Source organism: Lithobates pipiens, unplaced genomic scaffold, assembly GCF_037356315.1.
Source record: "Lithobates pipiens isolate NorthernLeopardFrog02 unplaced genomic scaffold, aLitPip1_a1.2 Scaffold_18, whole genome shotgun sequence".
Classification (NCBI taxonomy): domain Eukaryota; kingdom Metazoa; phylum Chordata; class Amphibia; order Anura; family Ranidae; genus Lithobates; species Lithobates pipiens.
The window spans coordinates 423886836-423909032 of record NW_027507758.1 but is presented as its reverse complement, the minus strand read 5'-3'; the positions used below and the strand labels follow the sequence as shown (position 1 = coordinate 423909032).

At 42.9% G+C, this 22197-nt stretch overlaps 1 long non-coding RNA gene across 1 annotated transcript; it reads left to right on the top strand.

The window, feature by feature from the left end:
- The first annotated feature begins 16521 nt into the window (after positions 1 to 16521).
- LOC143990192 (uncharacterized) lies at positions 16522 to 17084 on the top strand. The gene is made up of 3 exons (XR_013277207.1): positions 16522 to 16614; positions 16695 to 16819; positions 16900 to 17084. It is a non-coding gene; the product is annotated as an uncharacterized LOC143990192 (long non-coding RNA).
- The last annotated feature ends 5113 nt before the right edge of the window (positions 17085 to 22197 follow it).

Below are 22197 nucleotides of genomic sequence, written 5' to 3'. Positions count from 1 at the left end.
GCTGTCCATCAATGCCCATGACTGCTGCCCATCAATGCCACCCATCAATGCCACCCATCAATGCCCATCAGTGCCGCCCATCAGTGCCGCCTATCCATGCTACTTATCTGTGCCCAACAGTACCGCCTTTCTGTGCCCACCAGTGCCACCCATACGTGCCCATGATTGCCATCCAGTGCCACCTATCAGTGATCATCAGTGCCACCTATCAATGTCCATAAGTGTGGTATATTCGTGCCTCCTCACCAGTGCCACCTTATTAGTGTCCATAAGTGATGCCTCATCAGTGCCCATAAGTGCCACCCCATCAGTGCAGCCTAACAGTGCCGCCTCATCAGCACCCACCAGTGAAGGAGAAAAATTACTTATTTACAAAATGTACTGACAGAAACTAAGAAAAACTTTTTTTCAAAATGTATGGTCTTTTTTTAGGAAAAAATTAACAACTCAGAAGTGATTAAATACCACCAAAAGAAAGCTCTATTTGTTTTAAGAAAATGATAAAAATGTCACATGGTTACAGTGTAGCATGACCGCGCAATTGTCATTGAAAGTGTGACAGTGCTTAAAGCTGAAAAATGGCCTGGGCAGGAAGGGGGTGTAAGTGCCCTGTATTGAGGTGGTTAAAGGTTAGCCATGGGTAATGGTTGTCAGGAGGGGTGGTCAGTATAGGTTGAAAACATCAATACAATTATGAAGCAAGATTATAAACAAGATCATAGAAACAAAATCATAAAAAGTCGATAATTAGTTCATATTATTATTGTATGATGTATGATGTAGATAGTAAATCCATAGATCCTGGAAGCAGCTCTGTATAAGGAGAGATGAGAAAGACACAAGCGGCACCAAGCCTGTCTCTAAGTTCAGCATATGGTAAAAAAAAAATTAAGCATTTATTAGGAAATGCACTAACATTGTTAACAAGTATATAGGCTTGCTCACAACAGTCACACTGTGTGCCTTGTGTCCAGGTGGAGGACGATGGTCCATGGCATCTCACGTTTCTAGCCATACCGGTGGGTCCCGGGCTCTGCGGTAGTGGGCAGAGGACAGGAATCCTAGCATCACCTGGAGGCTGGAAGGTAGTGATGGGCGTGTCTTGGCTGGCGCGCGTTCTGAGAATGCGTGCTCCTTCTTCAGGCCTCCCGGGCGGCCATCTCTGTTGTGATTATATAGGGGAAGTGGTGTCAGCGGACAGCAAAGTCCAGCATGCCAGCTCCTCCTACTCCAGAAAACATGCCACATAGTAGGCAGTGGCCTCTGGGTATATACACAAAGCTATATACTGCAGAGCCATAAAGTCTTGTATACATGGGAAATTCAAGAGTCAAAAATAATACTAAAAAAGAACATTAAAAAAGAGCAAATGAAAAATGTTGATAAAGAATGTGATACAATGAAGGTAAAAGTTACAATAAACTAATTATAGAATAATATAAAGGTTAAAATTAGAAAGAGGAAATAGAAAATTAGGAAGGATATTCAATTAAAGAGCCACTATATTTAATAGTAAGGGTTGAAGTTGCCTATTAGGAATTGTACAAATAATATTAGGATGCTGTGGTAGCTGTAGGAATATGTAGGCATAAATGGTAATGGTAAGGCAGGTGGGGGTAGGGTTTATTTTGTTTTTTATTACGCTTAAAGGGGGAGAATGGTATTTTAACTGATAGTGTGGTATAATAAAGCACTACTTTTTTCAACCAGTTATTATTTATGAATTAGCATATTACTGTAGGTTTTTCTATGTGAATGAGCTTAATGATCCTGTAAGGGAAGGGAGAAGTACAAAAATTGGTGCATAAAATATGCGGATGGAAGGAGGGGTGAGGAAAACAGGTACATGTGTATATGCCTGGATGGCGAATGGGGATACAGTGAGGATATGGGGAGGAGGGGGGAATATAAAGGAGAATTAGGATAGGTTGGGAGGGCATCAAGTGTTATGGATGGGCATTTGCATCCCTCATGCCCCACACACATCCACAGGGTGTGTGCATGGGTGGGACTTATGGGATGCACATGAACTATAGGATGGAGTGGATTTCCAGATCCTTGTTCAAGCCCACAGGTGTCATGCTATCGAGAGTGTAGATCTAGTAAGTTTCCCTCTCACAAAAGCATTTGAAGCGTTCAGCTAGCAGGAGATCCTTTGGTATGGATCCTTTAGCCTTCATGCCTCCAGGTGATGCTAGGCTTGCTGTCCTCCACCCACTACCCCAGAGCCCCAAAAACCCACTGGTGTGGCTGGCAACATGAGACGCCATGGACCATCACTCTCCACCTGGACACAAGGCAGGCATTTCCTACTCTGTTCTTTCATAGTGAGGTCCTCCACTTTTTTGATTTCATGGATCCTAGTAAGCCAGTGAGATCTAGAATGGGCATATGAGCTCTTCCACAGAGCTGGGATACAGGCATTGACAGCTATGAGTAGATGTTTCAACAGGGAGTTTTTGTACTTTTTGTTAAACATATGGGTATCATGTAACAAGTAAGCCAAGTGATTATCCCCAAGAGTATGTACCTGTATGGACATTTATCATTTGTTAAACCATGTCCCAAAAGTCTCAGAGCCTAGGGTACTCACAAAAAATGTGGTTGAGAATACCCTCAGACTCCCAACAGCACCAGCAAATGCTAGATACCTGGAGGAACATTCGGTGTAGTACCACTGGTGTTCTGTGCTATCTGGTAAGGAGCTTATAACCCTTCTCTCGATATCTACTTGCTATTGAGGCCTTATGTGCTGAAAAGAGATCTATGTTAGGGTCCCTCTCCTATTCTTGCAATAAAGGGAGTTCCTGTGGGGTTAAGGAGACATACAGATGCGACAACAAATGTTGTGTGGGTTTCCCAGAAAGATAGGTCTGTTCAAAAGAGGATGAGTTTCTTTATGTGTGCCATTCCCCCGGTAAGGAGAGAAGGTAGCAACTCAGCTGCGCACTTCAAAAAAATCCCAGTGTATGTGATAAATTAGAGTTGATCCCATGGTGTGTCATAAGCCAGCGATTTTGATAAAAATGTACTCATCAAAAGATATTTTAGTGGACGAGTCCCCGAAATTGGTGGTCACTAATACCTGGTTAAAAAGTAGGTGTCTCCAAAATAGGGGTTAAAGCACAGGGATGTGACAAAAGGGTGGTAGCCCGAAAGACTGATCTGGTAGTTCAAATTGTGGCCCCTGTAAATGGATGCTGTGGTACCTCCGTTGGGAGGGTATTAATCGGGAGCCCAGGGAGACTTGTTAAGGGGATGTCAATAGTCACCTGTTCCAAGTGTACCCATGGATTTTTGGCTCGGGTAGTGAACGAGTCTATCACCTGGGCTAAGAGGGCAACTTCTTCATATTTGATCAGGTTTGTAAAACAGATTTCCCCTTTAGCTTTATGCACCCTCCAAGGTTCACCTGGCTAGATGAATTTCAGACATCTAATGCACATGTCATACAAAAACCCATGGGGGAGCCTAATCTGGAAGGCTTGTAAAAAGTATAGAAGCCATGGCATCACATTTATTTTAATAATGTGTGTATGTACAAACCATGTAAACATTTCCTTACATTATCTCAATGTTGTAGGTCCAATTTAAACATTTAAACACACAAGTTAACTTCAAAGACTTTTCATAAGTTTCGGGGTACGTTTGATCCCAGGTAATGAATATCAGAGTCTGTCCACTTAAATGAAACTGGGTCTCTAATTGTCATTGAGCTGTCTGGTCGATTCCTATGCCCCTGGCCTCTGGCTTGGAATAATTGATTTAAAAGTTTGAAAGCATTCTGTACATAAATATGTCAGGTATAAGAGATGGCAATAAAGTTAAATGCAAGGTCAAAAAAAATATTATATCATCTGCATATGCAGCTAGTTTATGTTCCATCCCCCTTGTCGGAATGCTCTTTACCCCAGGGTGGGCTATGATCATTCTTAACCACTTGCCGCCCGCCCTATAGGGAATTGACGGCGGCAAAGTGGTTTCATAATCCTAACCGGACATCATATGACGTGATTAGGATTATGAGCCGCTGCGCGCCCCCGGGGGTGCGCAACGCGGCGATCGTTGTTGCGGGGTGTCAGTCTGATACCCGGCAACTACGATCTCGGTAAAGAGTCTCCGACGGAGACTCTTTACCATGTGATCAGCCGTGTCCAATCACGGCTGATCACAGTGTAAATGGGAAGAGCCGGTGATCGGCTTTCCCTCACTCGCGTCTGTCAGACGCGAGTAGAGGAGAGCCGATCGGCTGCTCCTCTGACAGGGGGGGTCTGTGCTGATCGATTATCAGCACAGCCCCCCCGAGGATGCCCACACTGGACCACCAGGGACACCACTAGACCACCAGGGAAAAGGTAATAAAATCCATAATCCTCCCTAGACCACCAGGGATGCCAGTCAGCACAATGGGTGCCAATCAGTGCCCATAATGGATGCCAATCAGTGCCCACAATGGGCATCACTGATTGGCATGCATTATTGTTTGGCACTGATTGGCATCCATTACTATAACACCGATGCCGCCTATGAGTGCCCACCTGTGCCGCCTATGAGTGCCCACCTGTGCCGCCTGAGTGCCCACCTGTGCCGCCTATGAGTGCCCACCTGTGCCGCCTATCCATGCCCACCTGTGCCGCCTATCTATGCCCACCTGTGCCGCCTATCCATGCCCACCTGTGCCGCCTATCCATGCCCATCCGTGCCGCCCATCCGTGCCAGCTATCAGTGCCAATTTGTGCCACCTATCAGTGTCCGTCCGTGTTGCCCATCCATGTCGCCCATCCGTGTCGCCCATCCGTGTCGCCCATCAGTGCCACTTCATTGGTGCCACATTGGTGCCCATCAGTGCCGCCTTATCAGTGCCCATCAGTGTAGCCCCATCAGTGAAGGAGAAAACGTACTTATTTACAAAGTTTTGAAACTGAAACAAAAAAAAAACATTTTTTTTTTCAAAATTTTCGGTATTTTTTTATTTGTAGCGCAAAAAATAAAAACCGTAGAGGTGATCAAATACCACCAAAAGAAAGCTCTATTTGTGGGAAAAAAATGATAAAAATTTCATTTGGGTACAGTGTAGCAATTGTCATTCAAAGTGCGACAGCGCTGAAAGCTCAAAATTGGTCTGGGCAGGAAGGTGTTTAAGTGCCCTGTATTGAAGTGGTTAAGAATGATTTTAGAGAGGGTATGAAAATAATGGGTGACTGAGGGCACCCCTGTTGCGTACTGTTCCTTATGGGAAATGTATAAGATATGGCCAAATTAACCCTTACTCTAGCTGAGGGATAGAATAGAGCTTGGCTACCATTGCCTCATCCCTTTACCCAGCTATGTAATCTAAAATGGCCTTAGTGAGAGCAGGAGAGTGGTGATGCAGGACGGGCACTGAGAGATGATGTCATCTCGCTGCTCCCTGCCGCATTTCTGACATTGAAGCAAGCGGGTCTGGTGGCAAAGTGGAGCTCCACGATGACAGGAAGCATGTGAACTTATTGGGTGTTATTCTTACCCTCTCTATCCAGAAATAAACCCACCTGGTCCCAATGGCCTTGAGGCAAGGATCTTTATACACCTTTTTAGATCAACAGGGAAAATTGGTTGATAGATGGAGCAAACTCGAAGGACCCCTGCCCTCCTTCGGAATAACGGTTGGGAGGGCATGTAGTATGTTGTCTGGCAATGGATGCACATCCCTGAGAGAGTTACAGTATCTCACAAAAGTGAGTACACCCCTAACATTTTTGTAAATATTTTATTATATCTTTTCATGTGACAACACTGAAGAAATTACACTTTGCAACTACAGTATGTAAAGTAGTGCATGTACAGCTTGTATAACAGTTTAAATTGGCTGTCCCCTCAAAATAACTCAACACACAGCCATTAATGTCTAAACCACTGGCAACAAAAGTAAGTACACCCCTAAGTATGTAAAGCGCTGCGCAAACTGTTGGCGCTATATAAAACCTGTATAATAATAATAAGTAAAAAAGTCCAAATTGGGCTCAAAGTGTCAATATTTTGTGTGGCACCATTATTTTCCAGCACTGCCTTAACCATATTGGGCATGGAGTTCATCAGAGCTTCACAGGTTGCCACTGGAGTCTTCTTCCGCTCCTCTATGATGACATCATGTAGCTGGTGGATGTTAGAGACCTTGCGCTCCTCCACCTTCCATTTGAGGATGCCCCAAAGATGGGGTTTAGGTCTGGAGACATGCTTGGCCAGTACGTCACCTTTACCCTCAGCTTCTTTAGCAAGGCAGTGATCATCTTGGATGTGTGTTTGGGGTCATTATCATGTTGGAATACTGCCCTGCGGCCCAGTCTCTGTAGGCAGGGGATCATGCTCTGCTTCAGTTTGTCACAGTACATGATGGCATTCATGGTTCCCTCAATGAGGACTGAACGCCCCCCCCCCCCCCCGGTTCGGGTCGCACTAGAACCTGCGAACAGAACTAAACATCGTGTGAACTTTAGAACCCTATTAAAGTCTTTGGGACTCAAATGTTCAAAATCAAAAGTGCTCATTTTAAAGGCTAATATGCAAGTTATTGTCATAAAAAGTGTTTGGGGATCTGGGTCTTGCCCCAGGGGACATGTATCAATGCAAAAAAAAGTTTTAAAAACTGAAGTTTTTTCGGGAGCAGGGATTTTAATAATGCTTAAAGTGAAACAATAAAAGTGTAATATTTCTTTAAATTTCGTACCTGGGGGGTGTGTATAGTATGCCTGTAAAGGGGCACATGTTTCCCGTGCTTATAACTGTCCCTGCACAAAGTGTAATTTCTGCAGGAAAAAAAGTAATTTAAAAGCACTCGCGGCTATAATGAATTGTCGGCTCCCCGTAATACAGAGAACAGTCATTGAAAGTCATTGATAAAAGAAAAAAAAGCATGGGGTTCCCCTAAATTCAATTACCAAGCCCTTCAGGTCTGGTATGGATATTAAGAGGAACCCCGCGTCAAAAAAAAAAAAAATTATGACGGGGTTCCCCCCATATATCCATACCAGACCTTAACGTAAACCTGTGTTACATCAGTGGGGGCGGGGTCACCCGTATGTCACTGGGGAAACCTGGCTTTCCCCTTGCGTCAGAGGGGACGGGGTCAGGTGATGGGTGGCCCCGCCCCTCAGCTAAGAAGTGTCAGGCTGCTGGCCTGCAGTGTCTCCAGTGGAGACAGGATGGATGCGCTGCACTGGAAGGAGAGATCACCCATCACTGGATCAGATCACCCATCGCTGGACCCCCCGGAGAGATGATCATCGCTGGATAGCAAGAGTGGATTACCACCGCTGGAATCTTTTAAAAAAAAAATTATTTTTAATAAAGGACTTTTCCCAACGGTGTGTATGTGTTTTTTAACATTTTTTTACACTTTCTTTGTGAAATGGTAGGGGTACTTTTGTACCCCCTTACCATTTCAAACAGGGGGGGCAGGATCTGGGGGTCCCCTTGTTAAAGGGGGCTTCCGGATTCTGATAAGCCCCCCACCGGCCAGGGTTGTGGGGATAAGGCCCTTGTCCTCATCAACATGGGGACAAGGTGCTTTGGGTGGGACCCCAAAGCATTCTCCCAATGTTGAGGGCATGTGGCCTGGTACGGTTCAGGAAGGGGGGCGCTTTCTCGTCCCCCCTCTTTTCCTGTGGCCTGACAGGTTACATGCTTGAATAAAGGGTCTGGTATGGATATTTGGGGGGAACCCCACGCCATTTTTAAAAAAAAATTGACGCGGGATTCCCACACCAGACCTGAAGAGCCTGGTAATTGAATTTGGGGCTTTTTTTATTTATTAATGACTTTCAATGACTGTTCTCTGTATTATGGGGAGCCGACAATTCATTATAGCCGCAAATGCTTTTAAATGACTTTTTTTCCTACAGAAATTACACTTTGTGCAGGGACAGTTATAAGCACGGGAAACATGTGCCCCTTTACAGGCATACTATACACACCCCCCAGGTACGAAAATTAAAGGAATATTACACATTTATTGTTTCACTTTAAGCATTATTAAAATCATTACTCCCGAAAAAACTACAGTTTTTAAAACTTTTTTTTTGCATTGATACATGTCCTCTGAAGCAGGACCCAGGTCCCCAAACACTTTTTATGACAATAACTTGCATATAAGCCTTTAAAATTAGCACTTTAGATTTCCCCCATAGACTTGTACAGGGTGTTCCGTGGCTTTTCGAATTTGCCGCAAACAGCCCAAATTGTTCACTGTTCGGTGAACAGGCAAACAGGCAATGTTCGAGTCCAACATAAGTTAGACTCGAACTTGAAGCTCATCCCTACTGTAGCTCCCCAGGGATGACAACCATGCAGGCCAACTTGCTGCATTTTGCAGTGTATTATCAGAGCATTGACAGGCTGACCCCCCACCCCTTCAACCTATGCAGCAATGTTGGCACATCTATTTCCCTAAGACAACCTCTGGCTATGATGCTGAGCATGTGCACTGAACTTCTTTTGTCAACCATGGCGAGGCCTGTTCTGAGTGGAACCTGTCCTGTTAAACCACTGTACAGTCTTGGCCACTGTTCTGCAGCTCAGTCTCAGGGTCTTAGAAATATTCTTATAGCCTAGGCCATCCTTATGTAGAGAAACAATTATTTTTTTCAGATCACCAGAGAGTTTGTGCCATGAGGTGCCATGTTGAACTTCCAGTGACCAGTGTGAGAGAGTGAGAGCGATAACATCAAATTTACCATACACCTGCCCCCCACTCACACCTGAGACCTTGTAACACTAACGAGTCATATGACACTGGGGAGGGAAAATGGCTAATGGCCAATTTGGAAATTTTCACTTAGGAGTGTACTTACTTTTGTTGCCATTGGTTTAGACCAGGGATCCTCAAACTACGGCCCTCCAGCTGTTGAGAATCTACACATCCCATGAGGCATTGTAAAACTCTTACATTCACAGACATGACTAGGCATGATGGGAATTGTAGTTTCTGAACAACTGGAGGGCCATAGTTTGAAGACCCATGGTTTAGACATTAATGGCTGTGCACTCACTACTTTATATTGTAGTAAAGTGTAATTTCTTCAGTGTTGTCACATGAAAAGATATAATAACGTTTTTACAAAAATGTGAGGGGTGTGCTCACTTTTGTGAGATACTGAAAATGCTGCCACAAATCTGGGGGCCAGTTTGTCTGAGAAGGTTTTATAATAGGTCAAGATTTAACCATTGGAGAAATGGCTCCCTAATGGCACATCTAACTCAGTGATCATTTCTGTGGATAATCTGAGGCCTGTATATATTGTTTTGCAGATGTTTGTTTATTTCCGTGTAAAGAGGAGATGTGTTGGTTGTCTAAATTATAGAAGGCAGAGTATTAGTCTTTAAAAGCTTTGGCTATCTCCCATGATGATTTAACCAGGTGATCACTTCTTGTTTTAATTTGGAAAATGTGATTTTGTGCTCTAGTCTTCCTGAGAGCATTGGCTAGCATCCTACTGGGCTTGTTCCCAAATTTAATTCCTTTCTACACTGAGTAAGCTTAGCTTTTGCTCTATAATTGAGAAGGGAGTTCAATTTTCCTGTAAGTGCTAAAGTTGGTCTTCCACCTGTTGTGCTTGGGATCTCTTATGTGTTCTTTTAAGACAACAGATTTCCTCAAGCAAGGAGTCTATTTAGGAGCTGAGAAGCTCCTATGGACTGGTATCATTGAGTTGGTTTGAGAAAAGGTTTAATCTCTATCATGTGGATGACAGGATCTCCAATTGTCTACAAGCTGGTGATTGTGAAGGAGCATTTTAAATTTATGAAGTTTCAAGTAAGAAGTATGTGAAGATTCCTTTGAGGTAACCAGCAAAGGATTTATTGCAAAGTTACAGTCTCCTCCTACCAGGAGGATTCCCTCTCTGTGCTGTTCTACAATAGATAAGTATGTGTCAAATGAAGAGACCTTTTTAGGCAAATATATGCTGATAAGAGTGACTCTTTGCTCATAAATAAACCCCTTTACAGTAAGTAAACGGCCTCATTGCCTGTGATGACCTGTAACTCCTTCCAAGGAATGAATTTTAAAATCGAGATTGATATCCCCCTTGGATTTGGAAAACAAGGAGCAGCAGCTGTGTTGGGCTGTGCAGTGAGGCCATGGGTAGACTGGGTGGAATCCAGCAGCTGTGGCCACAATGGCACCATGTTGGAAGTCGCAGGCAGGAGTGTGGCTCCCTGAACAGTGAGGTACCTGTTTATGTAGGGGGGTGTGGTGCTCAATGTTCCTGGGGCCTTTCCTCTCTTCCACATGGTCTTTAAAAGCTGGTAGAAGAGGAGGTCTGCTGTGTATGCCCCCTCGGTTGCAAGGCAAGGGATTTTATCACTCTTGAAGTGTGTCTCCAGAAGGAGCATGGGTTTTAAACCTCCACAGCTCAGTTTCATAGAACTGTTAAGTCCTTTTACTTTTGTATGAGGTCAGAGAAATGTTAGGCATGGTTGGGGGGGGGGGGGGGTGCCAGGAGAAGAGAAAACAAGGAAAAAAGGAGGAGGAAATAGAGAAAGAGAGAGGGAAGAAAGAAAATAAAATCAATCAGGAATACAGTATCAAGCCAGATAGTGGGGAGAAACAGTCAAAACCAGACAGAGCACAATAAATGGGCTACACTGGGAGGAAACTAGGATAGGGAAAACAAATGCTTCTATATACTCCTCCAAGTGGGGGAGGAGTGTTTGTCATGGGATAAATAGTCAAGCAGAGCAGTAGACTGAGTTGTAAGGGTCAACTTATAAAACCTGGCAAGCGGCTACTTGCACAATATCCAAAGAAATTTCAGAGCAGTACAAAAAATTCCATGCCCCCAGGCAATATTCCCATATAGGGGCAAAAACCTCTGGCAAATGCACAAGAAAAACCTGACCCCTCATCATGGAAGAGCGAAAACTCTCAGAATTCAGACAGAGATGAAGAACTGAGGACCCAGCAGGTGCCCATTTTGATTAGTCCTCTCTAGTCAAAGGATCATAACAAAGGACAGAGTGTCAAGGCTGTCTGAATCAAGATCGTCTCCTGTAGGACCAGCCAGTCAGAGAGTTTGATAGCCTCACAGTGCAGGAGTTGGAAAAGTTGCAGAAGTTGGGAGGGGATCTGTAAGGAAAAATTATGTTTGTCTTTGGTGACGGTCTGGGCCAGAAGCTATCCTCAATGATAGGTCACTCCCAAGACCCTTGATGCAGCAGCTTCAGTAGGCAATGCCTGTAAAGGGTTTGTCTGCAAAGGTCTAGAAAAAATTTAATATTGGCCCAAACAAAGTCGAGAGGCCCCTGTCTTTGAGCTGCCCATAGAATGTCTTCCTTAACAGTAAAGAAATGTACTCTACAAGGGGCATCATGCAGCTCAGACTGCAATGTATTTCCCATGACAGGGACCCGGTGTACTCGGTCCAGTTCAATGGCGGTGTCCACTGTATTACCCAGAAGTTTGTTGAAAATAGCGGTCACTGAGGTACGCAGATAAGGCCCCATGGTAGCTTCAGGTATGCCCTGGAGCCTTAGGCCGCGTACACACGGGCGGACTGTTCGCCCAACTTTGTCCGCTGAACAGTGTTTCAGCGGACAATCCGCTCGTGTGTGGGCTTCAGCGGACTGTTTCAGCGGACAGTCTGACGAACAAAGTCTTTCTGAATTTCCGTAAGACAGTCCGTCCAAACTTGGTTTCAGCGGACAGTCCGCTCGTGTGTAGGCACGTTGGACGGACTAAGTATGACGCATGCCCAGAAAGGATTTACAGGGCAGACAGGGCGGAAGCGCTTGGTCTTGTAAAACTAGTGTTCGTATTGAAGCTAGCATATTCGTCATGCTGCTAATTTTGTGGTTTTTTAACCTCCCTGGCGGTACGATTATTTCGGATTTTAGGTGCTAAAAGCGGTACCATTATTTTGCATGAAAATTTGGCGTTTTATATTGTAGTCCTGCAATTCTTATGCCCCGTACACACGAGCGGACTTTTCAACATCCAAAGTCCGTCAGACCGAGTCCGTCAGACTATCCAATCGTGTGTGGGCTGCAACGGACTTTAGCTTCGCAAAAGTCTGACGGACTTTAGAAATGAAGCATGCTTCAAATTTTCCCGACGGAACTCCGCCGGACCCAGGTCCGATGTAGAAGTCCGCTCGTCTGTATGCTGTTCCGACAGTCCTAAAACGACGCATGCTCTGAAGCAAGTACGAGACGGAAGTGCTCGGTCTTGTAAAACTCCAGTTCGTATTGGAAGTAGCACATTCGTCATGCTGCAAATTCTGTGCTCGTTTAAATGTATAGCGCATCTTCTTTATAATGCTAGAAGAACGAAGCCTTTTTATTTATAATGCTAGAATAACGAAGTTGCTTTGCTGCTCATATTCACTCACAGAGTTCTCACCAAACACATTTCTGTTTTATTTCTCCTCATCTCATGAATGATCTTGTTTTTATTTTAAAGCCCCATCTCAATATTTTTTTATTTTTTTGACTAATTTTTTTCCTCCATATTTTTGGTAGAATTCTTTACCATGTTTTTCTTGTGATCTCCATATTTAATTATTCTGTCAATTAAAACAAAAAAAAAAAAAAGTTGTTAACTTGACCGAATAATTAAATATGGAGATCACAAGAAAAAAAATGTTCATGATTTCACAAAAAAATATTGATGAAAAAATTACTCCCAACAAATAAAAAAAATAAATAAAAAATGTTGTTGACTAATTTTTTGCCTCCATATTTTTGGTAGAATTCTTTACCATGTTTTTCTTGTGATCTCCATATTTAATTATTCTGTCAATTAAAACAAAAAAAAAAAAAGTTGTTAACTTGACCGAATAATTAAATATGGAGATCACAAGAAAAAAAATGTTCATGATTTCACAAAAAAATATTGATGAAAAAATTACTCCAAAAAAATAAAAAAAATAAATAAAAAATGTTGTTGACTAATTTTTTGCCTACATATTTTTGGTACAATTCTTTACCATTTTTTTTTTATTGTGATCTCCATATTTAATTGTTCCGTCAAGTTAACACCAAAAACTTTTTTTTTTTTTTTTTTTTTTTTCATTACCACAATAACCTTTTTATTTTAATTCTGGTGACAAGTTACCACAATAACATTTTTATTTTGTTTATAACCTCAAGGAGGTTAGTGTCCCTTGTTAATTTCACATTGTCTTTTCTAGAAAGGTATTTGACCAAAAAACACATAGGCAATTATATTTTCAAACAAAAATATCCATTTATTCTGGTTTAACAAACAAAAAAATGAAGGCAACACTGGAGAAACTTGTGACATTTGTGTAGCCTTTTGGCCCCAGGGCAAACGTGAAACTCTGTGGAAACGAAAATTCAAATATTACAAAATCCAATATGGTCCCAGAATCCCAGACATCAAGAGCAGCATCAGATGGTATATATGTCCCCAGGCTGTGGTTGGTCGGACCAGAGTGAAGCCAGGTCATCACCTTCTTCTCTTCGCTCCACCCTTCACTGCACCCTTCCCTGCAGACTTCCCTGTAGCCTTCCTGGGAGGCTGTGTCTCCGGTGGTGGACTCGTGGCAGGAGGAGGAGGAGGAGGAGGAGGAACAGGAGGAACTTGCTCCACAATATTGCTGTTGGCCGATAATTCTCCACTGAGCCCCTTCTGTAACGCCAAGAAAATGAGCCTTTCACAGTGGAGACGTTGGCCCATCTCTAATTGGTGGAGACGGCTGGCGATGTAGCAGCCATAGGCCTCTTCTGCGTCAGGGGGGCTGTTTAAAACATTAGTAGCCTCTCTAATTAGTCGCAGGGATTCCTCCTGTGCCAGCGTATTTTTTTTGGCCCTTTTTGATGGAAGACGGAGGGGAGGCACTTGAGATGTTGTCATGCTTCTACTAGGCCCGGCCACCTCCTGCCTGACAGAGGGCATGGACTCCTCCTGGCTGAGAGTGGGCATAGCCTCCTCCTGCCTGCCACTTTCCCCACCTTCCTCCTGGCTGAGCTCCTCCTGTGTATAAAAAAGGGACATTGTTTTAGTTTTTTGTTCATCAATCCTAAACATTTTTCAGCTCCTGACTTCAAAATTCTGTTAATACATATAAAAGAGTATCATTATGACACCACTATTTCTTGTTTCTGCTGGTGACAAACATTTGTGGCCACTACTGTAAATTGATATGTCCAAATTTTAACTATTTTTTAACATCAATAATAGCGTACAAATTCGAATAACATCTAGTTAACATCATTAATATTATGAATATCACTATTTTTGGTAAAAAAATACCTGGCTACAGCTGGGTGCATCCGCTTCTTCCAGGATGGAAGGCTCATCAGCCTCTGCTGAGGTGGAGGGAATGCTGCAGGGAAGGGTGGAGGGAAGGGTGGAGGGAAGAGTAGAAAGCGACTCCCTGGGTTTACACCGGTCGTCCAGGAACCGTAGCTTTTCAAAGTACCACAGCCTGGGTACATATACATCACCTGGTGCTGCTCCTGATGTTTTGGATTGATCGATTTTCCTCTTTTCCTTTCGGTACATATTTTGCAATATTTGAATTTTCTTCTCCACAAAGTCCACGTCTGCCTCTGGGATCCAAGTCTGCACAAATGTCAAAAATCTCTCCAGTGTTGCCCTCCTTACTGGTTTATTAAAATAATCCTTGTGCTTGGCATGCCACAGATTTGACATCTCTTTATACTTGTCGATAAACAGACTTAAAAATTCAGGATCCCTGAATTTTTGATTCATTTTTCTGAAAGACAATACACAAGCCAAAAAACATAATGTTAGCTCAGACTCTCCTAATCTTAGCCCAAGATAGACTCCAGGATCTGCCACTTATTTGGGGAAATGGTTTAAACTTACCTTCGTTTTGCTTGCTCCCAACTTCTGTTCCTATTTTCGCAAACGAACATACGACATGTGATTTTTGTCGTTATATACAGTGCGTACGCGTAGAACTACGCCTGCGTTGCCCGCCCCTGACGTTCTTTTAGTCAAGTTCATGGTTTCCCGCCCTTTCTGCGCACTTAACGTACGTACGACGTGTGATTTTTGTCGTAAGATCCAGTGCGTAAGCGTAGAACTACGCCTGCGTTGCCCGCCCCTGACGTTCTTTTAGTCAAGTTCATGGTTTCCCGCCCTTTCTGCGCACTTAACGTACGTACGACGTGTGATTTTGGCGTAAGATCCAGTGCGTACGCGTAGAACTACGCCTGCGTTGCCCGCCCCTGACGTTCTTTTAGTCAAGTTCATGGTTTCCCGCCCTTTCTGCGCACTTAACGTACGTACGACGTGTGATTTTGGCGTAAGATCCAGTGCGTACGCGTAGAACTACGCCTGCGTTGCCCGCCCCTGACGTTCTTTTAGTCAAGTTCATGGTTTCCCGCCCTTTCTGCGCACTTAACGTACGTACGACGTGTGATTTTGGCGTAAGATCCAGTGCGTACGCGTAGAACTACGCCTGCTTTGCCCGCCCATGACGTTCTTTTACAAGAATATTTCCCGCCCCCTTTTCTCTACGGTGCGCAGTAGGAGAAACATGGCGGAAACACAACAGGTGCTTGATCTTAACGACTCCAGTAGTCACGAATCCCCGGAGCCACAAACGTCCCGATCCGGAAAGCGGAGATTTAAGGCCTCAAATATGGCATTTCAAGAGATGGTGGAGATGGTGGCAATCTTGCGAAGTAAGGATTATGATGGCAAGCATGGACCATACACCCATCCGAACTTGCGCAAGGCCAGAATCATGGCCAAAGTAGTTAAGACCCTGCATAATCGTTTTGGGGTACGACGGTCAAAAGACCAATTGAGGAAACGGTGGTCCGACCTGAAATTGAGGGAGCCGGATCAATACAGAAGGATCAAGAAAGTTCTGAAAAAAAGTAAGTACTTGTCGTGTGTTCCTATTTTATGATTATTGCATACAGATCCATATGCTTTACCTTTGTACAATGTAAAAAATTGCTGCTTTCATGTTGTATACAGTAAAAGAATCGTATCGTTTTAACAAACCCTCGTAAATTGTTCGTGGCAAACCTCGTTTATGATACAGGGTTTGAACAGCATTTTTTGGCTGTGTAATTTTTAGGACACAACAAATGATTAGGACATTGTGGTTTAGATGTGTTTTAAAATACAATGACTAGAAAAGAACATTCAGTGTAATTGAAGGAGAGGACACTTGGCAGCTGGGTAAAAACACATCTGCACTCATGAGCAAAGGTGTGGGACACCAGATAACATTTATTAGGGTAAACCACACGCCACACGGGGTTCCCTGGTATACTTGGGGGGGGGGGGGTTGGGCATGTGTGAACCTTGGCACAAAAAGCAAATTATTTGCTTTTTTGGCAAAGTGAATTGATTTCTCATGTCTTCACATTTTGCATCTCTTCATAAACCGACAATTGTACAACACTTCTAATCAAGGTTTCATCTTCCTAGTTCTGGCCTTAAATATCTGTGTGCTAAAGTATACCTTTTTGTTTGTTAATTTCTCATAGGGGAGAAAAGCCTCACAAAGCAGGATCCCAGGGACCGCCACCCTTGCCAGCAGGAATGTGAGGTTAGCCCCATCCCCCCCGTGGATGTGCATGTGGAGGAAGGAGAGGTGGAAGAAGGAGAGGAGATGGGCACCCCACCAGGTGAGTGTCTGACACCACAGCTTCAGGTAATCGATGTATACCTGCATATTTCCAAACACATTTTTTTACATCTATTTTAGGTGATGTTGTGGTTGTGGAAAGCGACACATTTCCAAGCACCAGTGCCCCCCCCCCGAGGATGTCGAGGAAGGAGAGGTTGAGGAAGGAGAGGTGGAGGAAGTAGGGGAGCTGGGCACCCCACCAGGTGAGTGTCTGACACCCCAGCTTGTTGAAATCCATGTATGACTGCATAATTTTTGACCCAATTTTTCCCATCTATTGTAGGTGATGTTCTGTTTGTGGAAAGGGCCCCATTTTCCAGTGACAGCGCACAAAGGCTGATTGGCCAGATAATGGGCTGGAATGGGGAACTAGATGACATGCGGACTAGCCTGGATCTCATGAAGACTCAGATTGACAATATGCAGCTGGAAATGAAGAACATGATCGATATTTTGGGGAGAATATAATCCGTTTCTCCATAATATCGATCATGTTCTTCATTTCCCTTGTTTTAGTTCAAAGATTGTTACTTCACCAATTTTTACGATTGTGGCTGATTGTTTTTTATACATTTTTCATATTTTTTCTAGAAAAATAAAAACCACAAAAAAAAAAAAAAAAAAAAATGTTTTTAAAAAATTGAAAAAAAAGGAAACAAAAAAATGTTTGGCAAAGAAAGTTAAATAAACCCAAAAAAAATTTTAGATCACTAAATATTCAATGGCACATGTGAATGTGGCCAAATTAAAATTTTGAATAATCAAGAATGTGTGGCGTATTCTTTCAATGCTTAATACCAGTTTGGGAAAAGGGATTTTGTGTATCCAGTGACAATGGGCCTTATTGAATTTAATGAAAATACACTTGGCACTACAAGTGCACTAGGATAACATAGGAGACAGCACAAACCAAAAGCAAGCAAGAAAACACATTTCAGATTTGAGGTTCTTTTATTATTTTCCTCTTTTTAAAAATTAAATATTGGGTGGCATTGCAATGGCCCCCCTACCGTTAAAATAAGTCACATATCTTTCGCGCACTTCACGTGCACTTTGGGGGGCCAAGCCAGTACGGCCAGTATCCAGGCCTGTCATGGATTCTGGACCAACTCCAGCCTCCGGCATTATTCCTGATAAATACGTATTTGAGTATTTGTGTAAAAAATTGTGCAAAATGCAGCACGTAAGTATGACATAGTTCAGTTTGTATTCCGCTAGGTTTAGAGCCGTCAGAAATACACGGAACCGGCTGGCCATTATTCCAAATGCATTTTCCACCACTCTTCTCGCTCTGACCAGCCGGTAGTTGAAAACCCTCCTCTCCGGGGTGAGGGCTCTTTGGGGGAATGGCCTCATGATGTGGTTGTCAAGAGCAAAAGCCTCATCAGCGATGAATACGAAGGGTAGTTCCTCCACATTCTCCGAATCAGGTGGCAAGCCCAGGCCACCTGTCTGTAGACGGCGGTAGAACTCCGTCTGGGCGAAGACTCCTCCATCCGACATGCGGCCATTCTTCCCCACGTCCACATAGAGAAATTCATACTGTGCCGACACCACCGCCATTAACACAATACTGTGAAACCCCTTGTAATTAAAAAAGTATGACCCCGAATGGGGTGGTGGCACAATGTGGACGTGCTTCCCATCTATCGCACCACCGCAGTTAGGAAAGTCCCAACGGGTGGCAAAATGGGATGCCACAGTCTGCCATTCCTGTGGCGATGAAGGAAACTGGGGAGGCAAAAAGCAGAAAAAAAACAAAATAAGTACTTTTGCACATTAAACATTGTACATTACAACACAAACTTTATTTCACGCTTCTGCCTAGTCACATGACACCGATCGTCTGCTCCCTGTCATTGGGAGCAGTGATCAGGGTCATGTCACTGCTAGCCCATCCCCCAGACAGTTAAGAAAAACACTCACCCAGAACACACTTTAAACCATTCCTTGGCCCCCTTTGTGCTTAATAAAACACCTTCACTGCATGTGACATTTTTACAGTAATCAAGACAATTTTTGACAGCATTGATCACTGTATTAATGACAATGGTCACAAAAATGTATGGAAATTGGCCAATGTGTCTGCCATAATGTGGCAGTCACCAGAAAAAAAAAAAAAAAAAAAAAAAAAAAACAAACGGTTAGCAACGCCATTACTATTTTAAAAAATGGCAAGATTTTACAAATGCCAGCAAAATAGACCATATTTACGAAACGATTGAACTTTTAACCAAAACAATCAAGAAACGCTTAAATTGTGATTCATTTTAACACATTTTTGTTTACTAAAAGACTACGTATCAGCATCAAATGATGTCCCAAAAAATCATGGTGATATATTTTTGTGCCTATCTTTCTTTAGAGCGAAAAGAGAGAAAAAAAAGCATATTTAGAAAAATGCATTTTGGGTTTGTTGGTGGTTAATCACCAAAACTAAAAAAGCAGAGGTGATCAAAGACAACCAAATACAAAATCGCTTTGTGCTAATAAAATGAAGATAATTTACTAGGAGGAGCCATGTTAATTTACTAGGAGGAGCCAAGGACGCACAATTGTCAATTCAAACAACGCACTGCCAAATCACCCAAAAAAGTGATGAAGGTCAGGAAGGGGGGAAAATCATTCCAGGGTTGAAGTGTGTTAAAAATACAATATATAATTCAACATTAATTTAAGGACACACAGACTCGTTGGAATTATATTAAGTGTGTGTGGGGGGGGGGGGGGGGGGGATCCAGTTAAAGGACACACAGACCATTTGGGATACTATTAAGGGGGGGGGGGGATTCAGTTAAGGGGACACAGACCATTTGGAATAATCTTTAAAATGTTTGGTTTTAGGATAAAGCAATAGAATGGAGCTGACAAAAGACATTTTAAGTGACTAGACTAGGTGGATATGGGCCTACCATAGCATGTTGGTGAGGTTTAATGAAGGCAAATATGCATGAAAAAGAAAAAAGGAGCATTAAAAGATTGCAGCATGCATGAGGACAAAGGGGACATTCACAGCATATTGCAATCATGGTAATTAGAGATTGAGGAAAGAAATACAAGGCATTAGCAAACATTAAAGACAATAAAATGTGATGTTAAATGCTAAATCTTACCTTAATATAGTCCTCCTGCAGGACCTGTATAATGGCAGAACAGGTCTCTGGGATAATGATCCCCAGAGCCTGGGGGGAGATGCCTGTTGAGAACTTCAGGTCCTGAAGGCTTCTCCCTGTCGCCAAGTAGCGCAACGTGGCGACGAGCCTCTGCTCCGGAGTGATGGCTTGCCGCATGCAGGTATCCTGCCTGCTGATATAAGGGGTCAGCAAAGCCAGCAGACGGTGAAAAACGGGGTCCGTCATCCGGAGATAATTCCTGAAATCATCAGGATTATTCTCCCGGATCTCACGAAGCAAAGGCATGTGCGAGAACTGGTCACGCTGGAGCAACTAATTCTTCGTCCATGAACTCCTCAACACCCCGTCCAAGGACTGTTCTTGGGTTGCAGAATGAACTACAACACCAAGCGCAAGCAAAGCACGAACTCGACGACGAGTACGTACACGCAACATGGCTTCAAAACGGTCGGATTGTCAGAGCGAACTTAACAGACGTCACTGAAGAACAGCAAGGCCTGTGAAGAGCGAGCTGAAAGTCAGCGAGCGCAGTTAGATCGCACTGCAAAATACAGAGACGAACTGACTACACGCACTAAAAAACAGATACAAACCTCACAAGCACAAACTGAAAAGCAGTGAAAAACGGTCTGAAAAACGCGAATCGTCTCTCACCAAACTTCTACTAACACGAGATAAACACGAAATTAGCAGAAGGAGCCCAAAGGGTGGCGCACTTGGTATTGAACTTCCGTTTTATAGTCTCGTCGGACCTGGTGTACGTCACCGCGGACCAGACGGGCGGACTTTAGTGGGATCGTGTGTAGGCAAGTCCGTTGCGTCGGAACTCCAGCGGAACTCCGGCGGAACTCCGGCGGAAACTCCTTCGGATTTAAGTCCGCTCGTGTGTACGGGGCATTAGGAATAACTCTCTTAAATCTGTCCAAACCAGAGTCTAGCAGACATCCCGGGTATGATAAAGTTTGAAAAATTAAATCATAAATTATAATATAATAAATAATTATAAATAATTGTACCAAATAATTATATAACAATAATAAAAATTATTCAATAATGTAATCAAATCAAAAACACTGAAATTTGCTCAGTTGCAGAATTGTCACTGTCATTACTTTTCAGTATTTGATGACGGATCTCCCCACAAATCGCTATCGCTCAATTCTGCGAGTGATTCCAATTTATTATCGCTGTTTTCTAGCTGGTCTAAAATCATTTTTGATGTACAGTGACAGTTTTGGTTGCTATGGGCAATCTCCAGTTTCCAGGCATAAAGAACAGTTTTTATTATATAAAACTACATGCAGGACACTGGGCAGACCACTAGGGACAACGGGGATGTGAAATATTTCCATACAGCAATGTAATCTGTAAGATTACATTATACTGTATGTTTACTGTTTGTTTCACTTTTTGAATTTGGCGCCGATCTCCGTGCCCGTGCATCGCAACGCTCGCAGGGCACGGAGATCGGCGATGTAATGCATCGAGCGAGACACGGCTCGCTCGTACAGCGGGGATACAACGCTGGATCCGAGGGAGAAGGTAAGTAAACCTCCTCCTGGATCCAGCGATGCAGTCCTGAGTCTGGCTCGGGGATACCGCTTTGGTATGAAAAATCCACCCCGAGTCAGACTCGGGAATACCGTCAGGGGGGTTAATATAGCCCGTTCTTTTCTTCTTCATAATGCAAGAAAAGTGAAGTAGCTTTGCTGCTTATATTCACACAGAGTTATACCACATGTTTTTATTCATCCTCATCCTATGATTAATCTTCCAATTATAGAAAAAAAATATATTCAAAATTATTTAAACCCCCCCCCCCCAAATATATATATATATATATATATATATATATATATATATATATATATATATATATATATATATATATATTTATATATATTTATTTATTTATTAAAAAAAATATCGAATTTATCTATTACTATATATTTTTGGAACTACTATTGTCATTTTTTTTTTTTTGTGGGGGGTTGAAACAAGATGGACTTGCATTTTTTTTGGCCAAGCAGGACTATGCAAGTAGAGATAGATAGATAGATAGATAGATACCCAAACCAGCATTTTAGCTTACACATGATTGCATGTTCAAAATCAGCAGAGCTTCCCCTCATTTCAAATGTTAAGCCTCAAATTTACAGCGACTGCACTTCCAAGTGCACTTGCAGTGCTTTAAAAGTTGCACTTGAAGTTAGCATATTTACATGAACGTGTGTTTTGTAAATAACCCCCAGAGTCTTTTGACATGTATCTGCCTACTCACAAATAAACTTTGTTTTTTAAGCCAAAATAAAAATAAAAATAAAAACATACAATATTTTTTGAAATAATAAATTTTTATTTTTCCTCAGAACAAAACTAAATCAAGAGGGAGGCAACACTGGAGACAATTTTGACGTTTGTGAAGCCTTTTGTCCCCCAGGCACACA